The sequence below is a fragment of the Hyperolius riggenbachi genome, chromosome 9 (assembly GCF_040937935.1).
Source record: "Hyperolius riggenbachi isolate aHypRig1 chromosome 9, aHypRig1.pri, whole genome shotgun sequence".
NCBI classification, from domain to species: domain Eukaryota; kingdom Metazoa; phylum Chordata; class Amphibia; order Anura; family Hyperoliidae; genus Hyperolius; species Hyperolius riggenbachi.
The window spans coordinates 287,228,133-287,246,864 of NC_090654.1; the positions used below are offsets into that span (position 1 = coordinate 287,228,133).

Below are 18,732 nucleotides of genomic sequence, written 5' to 3' on the forward strand. Positions count from 1 at the left end.
TGAAAGACTGTGTCATTCAACATACAAAAAAACCCCGAAAACAAAACAAAAAAAATTCAGTCATTTTGAAATGGCCTCATTTTGTTTCCCTTTAGATAACTGAAATTATGCTTACTGTTATTAATTCCCCGCAAGGTATAGAGCTAATTACAAGGTGTTGCTTTATGCTACGTACACACATGCAACTATGGTCATTTCTAACAGCAGCTTAGCGATCGGTCTGCCGACAATCGGGTAAAGAACTTTACCAAATGATCATTAAGTACAACGATGAACGAACGATATCGGCACGATGTAAAAATTCAACAGGACGGATCGTATTGAACGACAATCGTTACAAAACTGAAGTGTGTACAGTTCTCTGCCGAGCACGATCGTTACAAATGCCAGTGCGCCTGCGTTGGATTCTGCCCAGCTTCCGTACTTCCTGTGTAGAGCGGCCCGTAACGATTGTTACATTACACATTTTACATAAACTCTATTTTCAAGTTAACTATCATAGATTTTTATCTATTGTAACCTCATGTTTGTGGGGGTTATCTTTTTAATATAAAAATATAGGCAACTTTCCCTCTTATCTTTCCTTTCTGCGAGAACGATCGTTAACATGTGTATGATGATTTCTGTATCCCATCGTTGCATTCCAATCGTTCCAATATCGTTCGTCTGGTAATTATCCTTCCTTGCAAACGATCGTTATCGCAATTGTGTACATAGCATTATTCTCAACAAAAGAATCTTGACATGAAGTTCAGTTGTTAAAGAGGAACTGTCGCAAAAATCTTAAAAATGTAAAACACATACAACTAAAATGAGCCATAAATTACTTTTCTCCTTACATACAGTAGGTAGTAGAAATCTGACATTACCGACAGGTGTTGGGTTAGTCCATCTCTTCATGGGGGATTCTCAGCATGGTATTTCTTCTTTATAAATACACTCCCTGAAAAAGATTTATACAAAGATGCTGGCCGGCCTCCCTGCTCGCTGTACACTATTTTGGCAGTTGGACAGAGCAACTGCCATTAACTAAGTGCTTTTAAAAATAAAGAAAACCCTGAGAACCCCCTATGAGAAGATGGGCTAGTCCAAAACCTGTCGGTAATGTCAGATTTCTACTACCTACTGTAAGTGACAGCAACATAGGAGAAAAGTCATTTATGGCTCATTTTACTCTGGAAGAAACGTACTTCTTATTTGTATATGTTTACATGTATTTTAAATTTTAAGATTTTCGCAACAGAGCTCCTTTAACTAAACCTTTTCTTTTTTTGGGGGGGGGGGGGGGAGGGAACTTTGTATTTCACAGCACTATAAATTTGCCCACCATGTAAAACTACGTGGCCGCTCCGACGTTCCTGTTCCAGCGCACCCTCCTGAAACTTTACATTAGCGAGCAGACGTGCGACAGTAATAGCGCTCTCGTGCTTTTTTTCCTCTTTCCTCTCCAGCTGGTGGAGGTGAGATGGTGTTACAGAGAAATGCATTAGGAACCTGCAGAAAGAACAAGTAAATTAGATGTTGTAACATCACTAATCCTACCATAATAACCCTCTCTAAAACGCCAGCCCGTGGGCTGCAGAGCTAGAAGTTTTGGCAGCAGACCAAGGTGGCGAAGAAAAAAAAAATCTATACCTATATACAGTTATACACGAAGATTGCGTCCCTGCTGGTGAGTTCTCTTTCCTTCTCAATGTCTTCTTCAGACCGGCAAATTAGGAGCCTATAAAAATATCACAAAGGAACAACATTTACAGGAATCTGGAGTCAACTTACATCTGTACAAATTAAGTGCCCTGTTGAAACTTTAAAAAAAATTATAAAAAAATGTGAACAAAGAAAGTTTTGTATGGATGACCCATTGGCTGAGGTGGAAAGCAGGGCGGGGCCTGTCAGAGACACTCCTGGATTACGGCCTGCGAAGTCTCAAAGTAAATACATTGTTTTCCCATGCTGAATGATTAGCGACGAGCGCCGCACAAAGTCAACTCTGTTTCTTTTTTCCCCTTTTCCTGAAATCGCCGCAGTTTCTGAAACATGATTAATGGTGTTTTGCTTTGCTGGGTTAAAATGTATATTTTTATGTTTTTGGATTTTTTTAATGCTTCAGGAGAGTGCTTTTTAACATCTTTTTTTTTTCCGCTGGGCCCGTTAATGTATTTTGATTAAAAAGCTGGTTCCCGTGACCCAAAAGACGTCATGTGTTTTCAACGGCGGGATTTCGGCGGGGCTGGTGTGGATGTGTCAGCAAGTTAAGAATTAGGGTTGAGCTCAGAGCGGAATCGTAAGAGCGGCCATGGGCTGATATTGCTTCCTTATCGTCATCATTAAAGGGATACTTAAACTGACGCTGAAGCGAAAAAACCCATGATATAATGAATTGTATGTGTAATACGGATAATGAATAGAACATTAGAAGCAAAGAAAAGAGTCTATTTTTTTCCGTTATATAGCTTTTAATTTTATAACACTGCATCATTCTCTAATATTTTAAGTTAACAAACCACGCTCTGTATTTTAAACTATGAAACAGAGCAGAACTAATGACCCTTTGAATTTCCTGCAGTAAAACCTTAAAGAGAAGCTGTCAGCCATGCTATCTCAGAAAAAAATAAATACTTGCTCTACTTACATAACATACTGTATGTATTGCACTGTCCACGTTTTGATTTCAGTGATTTTTCTACAGTAAAAAAAGAGAAAATCCTTCTTAGCATTTCCCATTTTAAGTGTGGCTATTTTGAAGCCAATCTTGATGTCATTTCCTCCCTTACTCTCCTCTGCCTGATTTGCCGACCCTTCACTATAGAAAGTGCATTGCCTCAGCCTGAGAAATATTGGCCAATCAGAGAGGAATAGAGGTGTGGGAGGGGAAATCAGGAGGAAAAGAGGCTTCAGCCAATCAGGCTGCATTAGTTAAGTCTGAGGGGAAGTAGAGAAGCAAAAAAGAACAACCCAGCATGCCCTGCAACTTCCTTTTTGTGTACCAAATATTGTGTGTACCAAATAAGAGTCAGGTAAACTGGGGAATGATCATTTATCAAAAAGAAAAGTAATAGTGATTATAACTTTTGGATTGCCTGCTTAGCATCCTTATTACTTGTTTACCAGATACAAATAAAGAATTGATTTTTAATTTTATGCCCGACAGTTACACTTTAAAGAAACAAGAAACAGTGAGAGACGGGTTGACATATCCATGTGTAGTATGGATAATAATGAATAGAACATTAGTAGCAAAGAAAAGGGTCTCATATTTTCATTTTCAGTTATATAGATTTATTTTTATAGCATTGCATCATTCTCTAATGAGTTTACAAGCCACATTCTGCATTTTAAACTATGAAACAGAGCAGAGCTAATGAAACTCTGAACTTTCCTGCAGTAAAACCTTAAAGAAACAAGAAACAGTGAGAGACAGGTTGAGATAAGTGCTTCAGAAAACAGCACTGTAGTCAATCAAGCTTGGACGAAGAGCTCAGATAAGCTTTTTTGCATAGATAACAACTGACGTTTCTTAAAGAGGAACTCCAGTGAACATTTTACTGTTGGCAGGTGATGTAGCTGCTGCATTGTTTTTTGGCAGTTGGAAACAGCTGTAAACCGTTATTTCCCACAATGCAACAAGGTTCACAGACAGGAAACTGCCAACAAAAGTTCAAACTTTTCTTGTGGGAGGGGTTACTTGTGGGAGGGGTTTCACCACAATATCAGTCATATGGTCTGTTTGTGAAAAGGAATAGATTTCTCATGTAAAAGGGGGTATCAACTACTGATTGGGATAAACTTCAATTTGTGGTCTTTCTCTGGAGTTTCTCTGGAGTTTCTCTGGAGTTTCTCTTTAAGTCTTCCGGTACTGGAAACAATATTAGACTTGTGCCTCTGCTCCTAATATTTTATTTCTTAGCTGTACTACACATACAATTCATTTTATCATAAGTTTATTTTCACTTCAGATAATCAGATTCCCTTTAAGGCAAAAAAAAAAAAAAAAGCAGTTTAATATACCTGGGTCTTTTTTCAGCCCCCTGGAGTCATCCTGTGCCCGCACCATCCCCCCATGACCCTCCCGCCAGCAGCAGCGACACCCTCGGGAGGGGAGGCAGACAGTGGTGAAGTGGCTGGTGGCAGGTATGGCGCCCATGGCTCTAGCCATGCCTGCACCCTTGTAGATACGCGTCTGTATGCAATCGCATTCAATGGCGATTCACCACTGCGGAGAAATAACAATAAAGCATTTGTAAAGCTTTTCTCCCAAAGGACTCACTCAAGACAAGACACAGAACATTTATATTGCACTTTTCTCCTGGCGGACTCAAAGCACCACAGCTGCAGCCACTAGGGCACCCTCTATTGGCAGGTGCAGTGTTAGGGAGACTTGCCCATGGTCTGCTTACTGAATAGGTGCTGGCTTACTGAACAGGCAGAGCTGAGATTCAAACCCTGGCCTCCTGTGTCAGGGGCAGAGCCCTTAACCATTACACTCTCCAGCCATTTAAAGCTTGTCTCAGATCAGTACATAGTTGCGTTTTTGAAAACTACAAGAGGGAAAAAATTCAAAAAGACCTTATAGTTTTTGAGAAAATCGATTTTAATGTTTCAAAGGAAAAAAATATACATTTAAAAACCCGCCGACTTTAACAGTTAATAGCAAATCCACCTTAAATGCTAAAAACCCCAAATATATTAAGGAGATCATTGGGAGTAAAAGGAATTATTTTTTTTTTTTTTTTTCAAAAAGACCTTATAGTTTTTGAGAAAATCAATTATAACGTTTCAAAGGAAAAATTATACTTTTAAATGAGGTAAATGTCACTTTTTAGTAGCAAGCCTAATGATAGTGTAATTTTACATATTTCAAAAGAAAGAGCAATGAATTTCCTGACGGGGCTTCCAGGGGGTCCATGTGCAGTACCCTGGACACCCCTCCGCAGCCACAACGCTTTGGCCAGGGATCGCTATACAGCCGCAATATGGCTGTTGGGGGGTCCCCAGGTTTATTTTGCCCTGGGGCCCCATTAATACTAAAACCGGCCCTGAAAGGGGTTCCGTAGCGCTTTCTAAAAACAAAAACTGTCACTTACTTGGGGCTTCTACCAGCCCCCTGCAGACATCTTGTCCCGCGCCGGTCCTCAAGAATCCTCCGTTCCCCACTGCGGGTCCTCGCTCCCACTCGCGTCTCCAGGAGCTTTGTGCGCAGGCGCAGTATGAAGTTTTCTTGTACTGCACCTGCACAGTAAGCTCCCGGAGATGCGAATGGGAGCGAGGGCCTGCAGTGGGGAATTGAGGCTTCTTGAGGACAAGATGTTTGCAGGGGGCTGGTAGAAGCCCCAAGTAAGTGGCAGTCTTTGTTTTTAGAAAGCGCTACGGAACCCCTTTAAGGTGGCCACACACCATACAACTAAAGGATCCAATTTTACACACATTAGATAATTAGGATCTGTTGTCCCAAAAAAAGTCAAAAACTTTTTTTTTTCATTCGCTCGACAAATCTGATCAAATTTCCTGTTTTTATTCGATAAAAGATCGGGAGTGTATAGACCCAAGCAATATTTTCTGAGTTTTCAATCAAGTTTTTCATAACTGGGGAAAAATTGAACATATGTGTGTGGTTCATTGTTCAGATTTTTGAAATATTACAATTCATCAGAAAAATTGTTAAAGTGGATCCGAGATGAACTTTTACTCATTGCATAATTGTGTTCCTTTCCTATAGTTTATAGGGCATTCTTCAAGCCAAATACTTTTTTGTTTTTGTTTTAATACTCTAATTCCCTATAAACTAAACAAGCCACGCCCACAGGTTTTCAGAGAGCCTTGGCATTTTCCGACAGTAGCAAGGGCTCATGGGAGCTCAGTCTGGGCAGGAGGAGGGGGAGGTATTACTAGCCAGAGATTTCAGGGGAGGAGGGGGGATTAGGTTTTTTTGCTCAAGATACAGATAAGCTTGCCTCTGTGTAATGTTCACAAACAACATGGCTGCTGTCATTGCATCACAGGAAGAAATAATCATATTCTATTAAAACTGTTTGCAGTTAGATATACTGTGTAAACTATCTAAACTTTAGATAAGATATATAGACAAGTTACTTGTTATCGTTAGTTTTTCATCTCGGATCCGCTTTAAGTTGTGTTTGCCCTCGTTCACATCAGGGCCGTTTCTGCGCGCTTTTCAGAGGGCATTTCCCTGTGCGTTCAGCAAGGTATTGATTTTCCCATGTAATTAAATGTGCCTGGTTCACATCTATGCGCTGCGCTGCGTTACAAAAACGTAGTGTTGCTGCATTTCTGTGCGCTGAGCTGTAAAGCGCACATCAATGCATGTGAATAGGTGCGCTTTTTTTAGCACATAGAAGCGCATGCGTTTTTTACATCAATTGAAAAAAAATATAACAAAGCTTTATTGACATCTGCTACAATAAGCAAAACATGCTTAAAAAAAAGCGCACTGCAACGCACTGAAACGAGCACTAATGCGCGCACAAACGCATGCGTTTTTACAGGTTTCTCAACGCACTCAATGTGAACGAGGCCTCAGCCTGACTGATTCTTACTACCTACTGTAAGTGTCAGACATAGGAAAAATAAAATTATAGAGCAATTTACTCTGGAACAAATGTACATTTACATCCACATACACAATATTTTAAATGTTACAATTTGTTGTATTAATGCTCCTTTAAGTCTCTAAAAATAAATGTTGAAATGCAATCCACACTCTGCCCCTCCCCAAACATCACTTAGGCCCCATTCACACTTAGAAACGCAAAACGCTGCGGCGATTTTGCAGCGATCGCGTTTAGTGCTTCTATAGCACTGAAACGCGATCGCCGGGAAATCTCCTGAAAATGGTGCTGGCGACGCGTTTGTGTTCCGCGATTTGCTGCGATTTCTGCAAATGGCCCAAGTAAGAACGGGCCCATAGGGTTTCATTACACTAAGTAAGCATTCAAACTAGTGTGAATGAATGAATGTGGCCTTACACCCTGAGGGCCCATTCACACTAGAGCATTTTGCCACGATTTCGGCAAAACGCTCAAACGCTAGCGCTTTTTAAAAGCGCTAGTGTAATGAGACCCTATGGGCCCATTCTTACTTGGGCGATTTGTGCTAATCGGCGCAAATCGCCCAAAAAACGGCCAAAAATGCGAATCGCAAACTCGTCGCCTACACCATTTTCAGGCGATTTCCCGGCGATCGCGTTTCAGTGCTATAGAAGCGCTAAACGCGATCGCAGCGTTTTGCGTTTCTAAGTGTGAATGGGGCCTGATAGTCTCCAACCCCCCCCCTACACACACACACACGCACGCACGCACGCACACACACACACTATTTCACTTACTTATTGGCTTAATGCAACCTTTATGGGAGAAAAATAAACAGTAATGCAAATACACCTTCAAACCTTAATTTTTATCGCTTTAAAAACAAAATAATCATATGGGACTCCAGGAAAGTCATTTATCATTAGGTGTACAGATACAACTAACCTTCTCCTGATTAGTTAATTTAAACCTCAGATTTAGCAAATTTAAATGTTTGTAGGAGGGAAAAAAAAAGGAATTTGCTGAACCGAGGAAGCACCTGTATAGAAAGTGGTAACTAGGTGTTCTGCCTGATGGTGCCAATACACGGCACAATAAAAACGTTTCATTTTCTCATTTATCTGACCAAAACAATTGAATCAAATAAATGTCGAAAAGAATCTTGTTTTTGATCAAGAAAAATGAATGACTGTCCTGCGGGTTTGTTTGTTTTTATAAAAATATGATCTGACATGTTGGAAAAATCTTTATATTCGATCTAAGGGAATAATCAACAAAATAAACTAATCAAAAAGAATGAAAAATTGTACCATGAATGGGCACCATAAGAAAGTGAACATGGAGCTTTGGGTGGTGAGTCCTGTTGCCATGGTTGCAAGACATATTTTATATCGAACCCCCATTTGGGGAAAATCTTAACTTGCTGGAGGCTGAAATGTATTGATTGAGTTTTGACATTTTTAAAATTGACAAAATGGCTTGTGCACCACATTAGCATAAATACAATTTTCGATGGTTTCATTTTTCTTTAAATGACCACTATCGCGAAAGATTGTAAAATGTAAAATACATGAAAACACATACAGTGGGTTGCAAAAGTATTCGGCCCCCTTGAAGTTTTCCACATTTTGTCACATTACTGCCACAAACATGAATCAATTTATTGGAATTCCACGTGAAAGACCAATACAAAGTGGTGTACAGGTGAGAAGTGGAACGAAAATCATACATCATTCCAAACATTTTTTACAAATAAATAACTGCAAAGTGGGGTGTGCGTAATTATTTGGCCCCCTGAGTCAATACTTTGTAGAACCACCTTTTGCTGCAATTACAGCTGCCAGTCTTTTAGGGTATGTCTCTACCAGCTTTGCACATCTAGAGACTGAAATCCTTGCCCATTCTTCTTTGCAAAACATCTCCAGCTCAGTAAAAAGCAGTTTTCAGATCTTGCCACAGATTCTCAATTGTATCTGGACTTTGACTGGGCCATTCTAACACATGGATATGTTTTGTTTTAAACCATTCCATTGTTGCCCTGGCTTTATGTTTAGGGTCATTGTCCTGCTGGAAGGTGAACCTCCGCCCCAGCCTCAAGTCTTTTGCAGACTGCAAGAGGTTTTCTTCCAAGTTTGCCCTGTATTTGGCTCCATCCATCTTCCCATCAACTCTGACCAGCTTCCCTGTCCCTGCTGAAGAGAAGCACCCCAAAGCATGATGCTGCCACCGCCATATTTGACAGTGGGGATGGTGTGTTCAGAGTGATGTGCAGTGTTAGTTTTCTGCCACACATAGCGTTTTGCAGTTTGGCCGAAAAGTTCCATTTTGGTCTCATCTGACCAGAGCACCTTCTTCCACATGATTGCTGTGTCCCCCACATGGCTTGTGGCAAACTGCAAACGGGACTTCTTATGCTTTTCTGTTGACAATGGCTTTCTTCTTGCCACTCTTCCATAAAGGCCAACTTTGTACAGTGCATGACTAATAGTTGTCCTATGGACAGAGTCTCCCACCTGAGCTGTAGTTCTCTGCAGCTCGTCCAGAGTCACCATGGGCCTCTTGACTGCATTTCTGATCAGCGCTCTCCTTGTTCGGTCTGTGAGTTTAGGTGGACGGCCTTGTCTTGGTAGGATTACAGTTGTGCCATACTCCTTCCATTTCTGAATGATCGCTTGAGCAGTGCTCCATGGGATGTTCAAGGCTTTGGAAATCTTTTTGTAGCATAAGCTTGCTTTAAATTTCTCAATAACTTGATCCCTGACCTGTCTGGTGTGTTCTTTGGACTTCATGGTGTTGTTGCTCCCAATATTCTCTTAGACAACCTCTGAGGCCCTCACAGAGCAGCTGTATTTGTACTGACATTAGATTACACACAGGTGCACTCTATTTAGTCATTAGCACTCATCAGGCAATGTCTATAGGCAACTGACTGCACTCAGACCAAAGGGGGCCGAATAATTACGCACACCCCACTTTGCAGTTATTTATTTGTAAAAAATGTTTGGAATCATGTATGATTTTCATTCCACTTCTCACGTGTTCACCACTTTGCATTGGTCTTTCACGTGGAATTCCAATAAATTGATTCATGTTTGTGGCAGTAATGTGACAAAATGTGGAAAACTTCAAGGGGGCCGAATACTTTTGCAACCCACTGTAAATAAAAAGTACATTTCCAGAGTAAAATGTGCTATAGATTACTTTTCTCCTATATTGATATCACTTACAGTAGGTAGCAGAAATCTGACATAACTGACAGGTTTTGGACCAGCTCATCTCCTGATGGGGGATTCTCAGGGTTTTCTTTTTTTTTTTTTTTTTTTAACAGTAAAATGTAATGCTTTTGTAAAGAGTTAACAAAAAGTACAGAACAGGACATTACAGATGCAACCGTACAGTTAAGGTTTACATACCATATCAAAATATTTGCAAAGGTGGTGATTTGGTAATAGCATATGGTATCATTTTAATCATAGTATCACCTCATGTAATTCAAACATCAGTACTGGAAGAACTGTTCTGCACAAGGAAAAGAGTGTACAGAAAGATGGGTATTAGCTACCCAAAGGGAAGAAGAAAAGGTAAGCCACCGTCCGCCCCAGGCCCAGCGCCCGCCCCCAGGTTTTAACAACCATGTCTTTATTTTTAAAGTTGAATTTTATTGAGTTTTAGTACAAGAACCTAACATAACATTACAACCCCCAACCTCCCTTCCCCCCAATCCCCCCTGCCTCCCCCCAATCCCCCCATCCCCATGGTCCAGCACACCTCCAAGGCACCTGGAGCTAACGCCCAGCGCAGCTCCTCACTGTTCAGTTAGAAACATCTACCACATAGCCATAAAACTACCTTCAGGCACCTAAACGGTACCTCAGTTCAGGGATTATCCAGTAAGTCATGTGAATCTGTGTATTCACACTACCGAAACCATATCTTATCAAATTTTTCCAGGCATTTTCGGTTGAGATATGTAAGTCTGCTCTGTACCATGTCATCACTGTATTCAGTCTTTTCGACCAGGAGGATATAGAGGGAGGTGTATCTACGGCCCATTTGCCAAAATGTTCAGGGCAATGCCATGCGAGGAAAGAGTGGAGTCCGTATACAAACCCAGAAGTAACGATTTGGGGTCCACCACAATTCTTTTCCCCCCATCACCCCTGACATAATCTGAGACAGTTTTGTCCAGAAATCTATAATAATCGGGCAGCACCAGATCATATGGAAGATATCGCCTCTGTCTATTTTAAATTTGGGGCATCTATCTGATCTATCAGAGGAATCCAAAAAATATGCATGCAACTGAACGGGAGTATAGTAGGCACGATACACAAGTTTCAAATGGGCATACCTATCAGAGGCCGATATTAGGACTCCAGTCCACTCATTCCCCCCAGAACATCACCCCACTCCCTATCAGTTGGCCAACATCCACCCACCACTTCATCGGAGCCCTATCTAACCTAGGGGTGGATGCAGGCAGTAGGATTGAGTACACCACTGAGAGAGGTTTGTCAACAACCATGTCTTTAATCAAGAATTGGTATAAACTTTTTGTTGGTTGGGTCTAGTATTCTACTTTCCCAGATTCCCCATACCTTGTTACATTTTGTGGGACATTTTCGGGTTTTCTTTATTTTTAAAAGCACTTAATAAACCACAGTTGCTCAGTCCAACTGCCAGAAGAGTGGGCAAACAGGTAGTGGCGGTGTGTGTGTGTGTTGGGGGGGGGGAGGGAGGAGGGCTGCATCTTTGTATACATCATTTCCAGTGAGTGCTTTTGTAAAGAATAAAAGAAATACTGAGAATCCCTCATAAAGAAATGGACTAGTCAAAATCTGTCAGATTTAGAACTGATGTAAGTGACAGCAACATAGGAGAAATGTAATTTATGTCTCATTTTACTTCAGAAGAAACGTACTTCTTATTTGTATGTGTTTATATGTATTTTAAATTTTACATTTGTTTGTGATAGTGTTCCTTTAAAGAGAACCAGAGAGGAGAAAAGTAAAGCTTTTATACATACCTGGGGTTTCCTCCAGCCCCATACGCACGGATCGCTCCCACGCCTCCATCCTCTGCTGCCTGGATCCGCCGGTACCGGGCCCGTCATTACCGCCAGTCGGCCGGCGGACGCGGCCAATTCTCCGCATCACAGGGGCTCCCTCCATACACGTACGCTTGCGGCTGCCTACTGCGCAGCCGCATGTGTAAGGGTATGGAGGGAGCCCCTGTATGCAGGGAATTGGCTGCGTCCGCCGGAAGTGACGGGACCCGGTAGCGGCGATAGAGGAAGCGGAGGATGGTGGCGTGGGAGAGATTCAGGCTTATGGGGCTGGAGGAAACCCCAGGTATGTATAAAAGCTTTTCCTTTTTTCATCCTCCATTCCTCTCTGGTTCCCTTTAAGAACTAATTTTTTTTGCTTTTTGTGCCCTGTGTAGCCCGGTCCACGAATAGCGAAGCAATCCTGGCTGGAAAACAAACAGGCCTGTCAGAAAGTGCCAAGGTCAAGGAGACACCAACATCACATCCTGGACACTAACGCGAAGCGAAGTCAGTACGGTGTTCTGCTAACCCTTGTGTTTGCTTTGTGTCATGCGTGTCCTTTCCCATCACGCCAAACCTCCGACGGATCAACGTGCACAAGTCATTCCAGGCTGGCTCGGGTTTCTGCTGGAACTATAGAGTGTATTAAAGATGACTTCCTCTCTCTGTTTCTGGGGAAGAGGAAAAAAAAACAGCGCAAGCCCTTAAGATCGTTCCCCGGTTCACGGAGCCGCCAGATAAGATCGTAATCTCCCCTTAATATGTCCAATCAATAAAAACTACACCGAAACACGGCATAAACAATTCCCGATAAGGCGTTTTGGGTTGCACGGGAATTAATGTAAAGAGCATATTAAGTATTACATCTGTACATAATATGTTCCACAGCTGTCAGGACTCATTTAAAAGCCAATATCCTTTTCCCCGCGTTTCATTGAGTGGCTGTTTATATCGCAGGCGAGATGGTTAATCCCGTATGGTATGACTCACCGGTATATGATTACCCGAGAAGGAGCACGGATCATACGTGTGTGCGAGCCTGCCATGCGATGAGAAAATACGGTAAATATGAGGACGGGGTCCCCAGGCCTCGGGGAGGAATCAGCAATACAAAAACTGATATAACGGATCGGGACTTTTCTCCGAAAAACTTTTGGTGCTGTGATTTTTGTGAAAAATGTGGCTCTACAGAAGTTATCTGGCTCTGTGTAGCGGGCCGAGGGTGGGACTTCACTGTAGGTCATGTAGCATCAAGAGGAGGTGCAGAAGGGAGCGGATATACCTGTGGTCACATGACAGAGATGTCCCTCTGATAATGTAATGGTAAAGGACACCCGAGCCAAAAATAAACTAATGAAATAAACAATTGTATTTATCTTCCTTCTCCTAAAAATGACTTTTTTTAAGATATTCCACAGTTTTAGTTTATGTTTAAATCTACTTTTTAAGTTTTAATCGTTTTATTGTTTTTGCTCAATGACACATTCATTGAAGTATGCCAGAGTTAAAATCTATGAACTGTTGAGCCTTTTTATCTCTTTCCCGCTCTCAGAACCCATTTTCTGCTAGGAAAGTGTTTTCTTGGAATTTATTAGTGAGGGTCACACTGTAGTCACTTCCTGTCTGAGTCAGGACTGAGTCAGCCACTTACATACCTGATATTTAACTCTTTCAGGCAAAGAAAGAATAAAAGGAACACAGCGTAGTTATTTGTGTGCTAGGCACTGTACATACACATGTCTATCTCATCATGTCACATGTCACCTCGGGTATGCTTTAAGGGCTCTGCCTCTGACACAGAAGACCTGGGTTCAACTTCAAATTTCAGCTTTTCGTGTTCAGTAAGTCAGTACCTATTCAGTGAGCTGACCTTGGGCAAGACTCCCTAACACTGCTGCTGCCTATAGAGTGCGCCCATATGGATGCAGCTCTTACACTTTGAGTCCGCCACTCAAAGGCCCAGTTATTAGCCAGGACACTATCTGCATGGAGCTTATAGGTTGTCCTCATTGTATCTTCCACGTCTCCTCCAGACAGTCCAGTTTCCTTCTGCACAGAGGTAACCTTAACGCCCCTCCCCAAGGATAACTGTAGGTGGGTTTTGGTTGAAAGGAGGTGACAGGGAGCATGAGACACAGTTCCAACTGTCCTGTGTGCTGATCAACACTCCCAGTTGCTAGGCAACGTGAATAACATAGGAAATCCCATCATGCTTTGCACAGCATTAGGGGAAAAAAGCCTGGGCAGTTTTCTTTGATGGGGGGAGCTTAGCTAAAAATGCAGCTAAAAATGATGCTTTGGTAAGAAAAACAAAGTTCTGATGCTGTGAAACTGTTAAAGAAACACCAAGCCTTTTCAGTTCTGCTGAGTAGATTTTTAGTCCAGAGGTTCACGTTAACCACCTCATACCTAGACAGACCCCCACACCGGGCACAACCACTATTTGTAGCCTCAATTTGCACCCAAATTTACAGTCATAGCCAATTTCTTAATGGGAGCCTATAGCAACGCACAAATGTAACGGCGCATATCACACCCAAATTGAAGTGACCGGTGCAGGCGCCCCTTCCCTAGCAAGGGGTTATGTGGCCTCTCCTTCTCTCACAATGGTTTAGCCTGGATCAGCTATGTAAGCTTCCTTCTCTCATACTGAATTAACATGGGCTCCCTCCATATCCCGCTGTTAGGGTTTGTTCACACTATGAGCGTTTGTGTATTTTTTTTAAGCGCTGGCAATTTTAGAAATCGATCTAAAGGAGCTAGTGCAATGATTCCCTATGAGAGGGTTCACATATGAGCGGTTCGATTGCGTTCCGCTTCCAAAAGCGCTGCCTGTAACATTTTCTGAGCGCTTTGGGCCAATGGAAGGTATAGAGAAATCCCAACGCACTTGAAAAAGCGCTTTGTATAGCAATTTGCCAGGTGCTTTTAAGAATAAATACATTGTATTTATTATTTTCCGGGTCAAAGAGTTCACTTCCTGACTGACATCAGGAAGTGAAAATCTCAATCGCTCATCAAAAGTGCTTAGAAAAGAGCTTACACAAATCGCTCAATGCTCAGAAAACACTGGGAATCACTTGAAACAAATCACACACTGAAGTGCTCAGCACTTGTGATCGATAATGTGAACAAGGCTTTACAAACCTGAACACTTTTACGTGTTGCTGACCCCACCCACTGTCCAATTGTGATCCACTTGCTGTTTGATTGACCAGCTCCCCCGTATGACGTGATTAATTCACTTCACGTTGCCATGGAGACCTCGGCACTAACCACACCTTTTTGGGGGGAGGGGGGGTGTAGAGAGGTGGTAGGATAGTGTTTGGTTGGTAGCGGCTGGTAATAGTGGGCCTTGGGCAGTAAGAAGTACAGATCCGGCCTTACGTGTAATGGAGCAAAAATTAGTAGAAGACACTGTAGTAGACCGTGTCTTATGTTTGGGGAAATATGGAAGTAGACAAAGACAGGAACTGGTAGTAAGACAAGAGCACTCATGGCTTGCCCAGTGGCCTCAGTTCACTATGATACCATCCTATAAGCAGTGTTTTTTTTTCAAAATGTATTTTATTCAAAACTTTTTTTTTAACACTGGGTAGTTGGCAGAGGGCTGTTCCCCAATTAATGTAGCAGACGAGGGGAAGATGAACATTTAACCAGTGAGCATGTGGTTCGCAAGCAGTGGCATTACCTCTGGACCGCCTTACTTAGCTAAACTTTTTTTTAGTTTAAAGGATACCTTCCTGCTACTCTCATTACACAGCAGGGCCTCCGCTCCAGTGTCTGACTTAGATGTCGAGGAAGTCTTCATGGAAATATGGTAGTAGACAGAGATAGAAACTGCTAGTAAGACACATCACTCGTGACTTTCCCAGTGGCTCCGGTTCACTATAATACCATCCCACAGGCAGTGGTTATTTTAAAATGTATTTTTTATATTAAACTATTTTTATTTTGAACACCGGGTAGATGGCAGAGAGCTATTCCACATTTAATGTAGCAGACAAGGTGGAGATGCAAATTGAACCTCTGACCCTGTGATTCGCAAGCAGTGGCATTACCTCTAGACCACCTTACCCGGCTAAACTATTTTCATTTTAAAGGATACCTGTAATCACGGGTATCCTTTCGAGCAGAGCTCCCCAACCCTGTCCTCAAAGCCCATCAACAGTGCATGTTTTGCAGGAAACCACAAACATTCACAGATGGGGTAATAAGCATCTCACAGGAGCTAATTAACTGATTTCCACAAAACATGCTGTGTTGGTGGGCCCTGAGGACTGGGTTGGGGAACACTGTTTTAGAGCCCTCCTGGTACCCTCATTCCACCGCAGCCTCCCCCACTCCAGCGTCTGACTTAAAGGGGAACTGAAGAGAGAGGTATATGGAGGCTGTCATGTTTATTTCCTTTTAGACAATACCAGTTGCCTGGCAGCCCTGCTGATCCTCTGCCTCTAATACTATTAGCCATAGCCCCTGAACAAGCATGCAGCAGATCAGGTGTTCCAGAAGTCAGATCTGACAAGACTAGCTGCATGCTTGTTTCTGGTTTTAATCAGATACTACTGCAGAGAAATAGACCAGCAGGGCTGCCAGGCAACTAGTACTGATTAAAAGGAAATAAACATGACAGCCTCCATATACCTCTCTCTTCAGTTCCCCTTTAATGTCAGGGAAGCCTTTGCGTCCCCTCCCCCCATGGTTACAGATGTCTTTTAAAGAGAAACCATAACTTCATCCCAATCAGTAGCCGATACCCCCTTTCCCATGAGAAATCGATTCCTTTTCACAAACTGATCATCAGTATAGCTGATATTGTGGTGAAACCCCTGTGAAAGACCATGATCCTGGCAGTTTCCTGTCTGTAAACCTTGTTGCATTGTGGGAAATAACAGCTGTTTACAGCTGTTTTCAAATGCCAAAAAAAAGCAAGCAGCATCTCCTTCCACTGACATCACCTGCCAGCAGTAAAAATGTCACCATGGGATAAATGTCAGAATGTAAATCGGGGAGAGGAAATATTTTACAATGTTCAAACACTAAATCATTTATACATAATTATTGTAAAAATGAGGAACTTTTTTAATTACATTATTTTCACTGGAGTTCCTCTTTAACTTCTGACCTGGCTGTTACTGCAGAGAACTAACAGCTGATTGAAGTTCTGCGTAAAAAATATGCAAACAATAGGACCAATGATATCTTCAGCAGACCTGCTGATAAATCAGGAATTGCTGGATATGGAAAAGAGGTAACAAAGTATATTGAGAGTCTTATTCTGCTTCTGATATGTGGATGACTGTGTGGGGTAGACGGATGTCAACTCTCTCGCTACAGTGGTTCTGTCATGGCATTGACTCTAGTGACCAACCCCACAATGGAAGGAAAGAAGAGGGGAAAACAAAAATATTGTACACATTGGCTCGCCAAGGGATTCCACATTCTCACAAATCATCCATAAGCTTGAGATTTGTGCTCTGGCTGCGTCTCTGTGGCTTATTACCATCAAGCAACGCGCTGATCACGAGTGGATTCCATGCCGTCTTCCAAGGTTCACGAGCAGAACAATCCGGCCCCACCGATCCGGTAATCCCTGCCGGGACAATATAGAAGCAGAGAAATGAAAGTTTCACCATTAACCTGCTTATAACGGAGTTCATAAAAACTCATCGAAGAGGCCTTATCTGGCCAAACTCCTGTATATACCAGGGGGCCTAAAATCAGATGAATATGGACACTGCCATCTGTATTTAAAGGGAACCTGAAGCGAGGAAAATTATTTAAAATAAACACATGACGTAGCTGCAGATGAATATTACATACAGGATCTTCTCAAAAAATTGTCATATTGTGATAAAGGTCATTATTTTCTGTAATGTACTGATAAACATTAGACTTTCATATATTTTAGATTCATTACATACAACTGAAGTAGTTCAGGCCTTTTATTGTTATAATATTGATGATTTTGGCATACAGCTCATGAAAACCCAAATTTCCTATCTCAAAAAATTAGCATATTTCATCCGACTAATAAAAGAAAAGTGTTTTTAAAACAAAAAAAATCCAACCTTCGAATAATTATGTTCAGTTATGCACTCAATACTTGGTCGGGAATCCTTTAGCAGAAATGACTGCTTCAATGCGGCGTGGCATGGAGGCAATCAGCCTGTGGCACTGCTCAGGTGTTATGGAGGCCCAGGATGCTTCGATAGCGGCCTTAAGCTCATCCAGAGTGTTGGGTCTTGCGTCTCTCAACTTTCTCTTCACAATATCCCACAGATTCTCTATGGGGTTCAGGTCAGGAGAGTTGGCAGGCCAATTGAGCACAGCAATACCATGGTCAGTAAACCATTTACCAGTGGTTTTGGCACTGTGAGCAGGTGCCAGGTCGTGCTGAAAAATGAAATCTTCATCTCCATAAAGCTTTTCAGCAGATGGAAGCATGAACCCACTTTTGAACCAGAAACAGCGGCAGAAGCGCCTGACCTGGGCTACAGAGAAGCAGCACTGGACTGTTACTCAGTGGTCCAAAGTACTTTTTTTGGATGAAAGCTACTTTTACATGTCATTCGGAAATCAAGGTGCCAGAGTCTGGAGGAAGACTGGGGAGAGGGAAATGCCAAAATGCCTGAAGTCCAGTGTCAAGTACCCACATTCAGTGATGGTCTGGGGTGCCATGTCAGCTGCTGGTGTTGGTCCACTGTGTTTTATCAAGGGCAGGGTCAATGCAGCTAGCTATCAGGAGATTTTGGAGCACTTCATGCTTCCATCTGCTGAAAAGCTTTATGGAGATGAAGATTTCATTTTTCAGCACGACCTGGCACCTGCTCCCAGTGCCAAAACCACTGGTAAATGGTTTACTGACCATGGTATTACTGTGCTCAATTGGCCTGCCAACTCTCCTGACCTGAACCCCATAGAGAATCTGTGGGATATTGTGAAGAGAAAGTTGAGAGACGCAAGACCCAACACTCTGGATTAGCTTAAGGCCGCTATCGAAGCATCCTGGGCCTCCATAACACCTGAGCAGTGCCACAGGCTGATTGCCTCCATGCCACGCCGCATTGAAGCAGTCATTTCTGCAAAAGGATTCCCGACCAAGTACTGAGTGCATAACTGAACATAATTATTCGAAGG

The 18,732-nt window shown here is 42.3% G+C and overlaps 1 long non-coding RNA gene across 2 annotated transcripts; it reads right to left on the bottom strand.

The window, feature by feature from the left end:
• Positions 1 to 1,343: 1,343 nt before the first annotated feature.
• LOC137532178 (uncharacterized) lies at positions 1,344 to 14,813 on the bottom strand. Of its 2 annotated transcripts, none has more exons than XR_011023873.1 (3): positions 14,740 to 14,813; positions 1,636 to 1,723; positions 1,344 to 1,494 (listed from the first exon to the last, which is right to left on the bottom strand). It is a non-coding gene; the product is annotated as an uncharacterized lncRNA (long non-coding RNA). The 2 variants fall into 2 exon arrangements; XR_011023874.1 differs by lacking the exon at positions 14,740 to 14,813 and adding an exon at positions 11,144 to 11,179.
• Positions 14,814 to 18,732: the final 3,919 nt, after the last annotated feature.